The following is a 1,824-nucleotide window of genomic DNA, read 5'->3' on the forward strand; positions in this document are numbered from 1 at the left end:
AATATAATAATTATTTCTAAGCTGTAGATTTTTTTTTATTGACTACATTTAAAGGGCATAGATTTTTTTTTTCTAGAAATATATATATATATTAATCATAAAGTATCTTGTAATGCTATGCAGGTAATAAATCTAATCAGTGTATTCAATATAAAAATTATTTCTAAACTGTAGATTTTTTTTATTGACTATATTTAAAGGGCATATATTTGTTTTTTTGCTAGAAATATATATATATATATATATATATATATATATATATATATATATATATATATTATTCATAAAGCATCTTGTAATGCTATGCAGGTAATAAATATAATCAGAGTATTCAATAAAATAATTATTTCTAAACTGTAGATTATTTTTGTATCTACATTTAAAGGGCATAGATAAAAAATTGCTAGAAAATGACTTAGAATCCCCCAAACGTTATATATATATTTTTGAAAAAACACTTTAATGAAATATATATATATATATATATATATATATATATATATATATATATATGTATATATATATATATATATATATATATATATATATATATATATATATATATATATATATATATATTAATTATTTATAAACTTTGATTTTTTTTATTGTCTATATTTAGAGGGCATAGATTTTTTTTTTTTTTTTTTGCTAGAAAATTACTTAGAACCCCCAAACTTTATATATTTTTTTCTTAGCAGAGGCCTTAGAGAATAAAATAGCTGTTGTTGCAATTTTTTATGTCATACGGTTTTTGTGCAGTGATTTTTCAAATGCAATTTTTGTGGAAAAAAAAACGTTTAATGAGTCATATATATATATATATATATCAAATAAATGATATATCAATTATAAAGCATCTTGTAATGCTATGCAGGTAATACATCTAATCAGATTATTCAATATAATAATTATTTCTAAACTTTTTTTATTGTCTATATTTAAAGGTCATAGATAAAAAAATTGCTAGAAAATGACTTAGAACCCTCCAAAAGTTATATATATTTTTTTGAAAAAACACTTTAATGAATTATATATATATATATATATATATATATATATATATATATATATATATATATATATATATATATATATATATAATTCTTAGCAGACACCTTAGAAAATAAAATAGCCATTGTTTCAATTTTTTGTCATACGTTTTTTGTGCAGTGATTTTTCAAATGTATTTTTTGGGGAAAAAACACTTTAATAAATTATATATATATATATATATATATATATATATATATATATATATATATATATATACATATATATACATATACATATATATATATATATATATATATATATATATATATATATATATATATATATATATATATATATATATATATATATATATATATATATATATATATATATCAAATAGATTATATATCAATTATAAAGCATCTTGTAATGCTATGCAGGTAATACATCTAATCAGAGTATTCAATATAATAATTATTTCTAAACTTAGATTTTTTTTATTGTCTATATTTAAAGGGCATAGATATTTATTTTTGCTAGAAAATTACTTAGAACCCTCAAACTTTATATATTTTTTTCTTAGCAGAGGCCTTAGAGAATAAAATAGCTGTCGTTGCAATTTCTTATGTCATTTGGTTTTTGTGCAGTGATTTTTCAAATGCAATTTTGGGGGAAAAAACTGTTTCATGAATTATATATATATCAATTATAAAGCATCTTGTAATGCCATGCAGGTAATAAATCTAATATTTTAGTTTTGAAAAAGTATTCAATATATTCATCATTTCTAAACTTTGATTTTTTTGTATTGTCTACATTTAAAGGGCA

Source organism: Rana temporaria, chromosome 3 (genome assembly GCF_905171775.1).
Source record: "Rana temporaria chromosome 3, aRanTem1.1, whole genome shotgun sequence".
Lineage (NCBI taxonomy): Eukaryota > Metazoa > Chordata > Amphibia > Anura > Ranidae > Rana > Rana temporaria.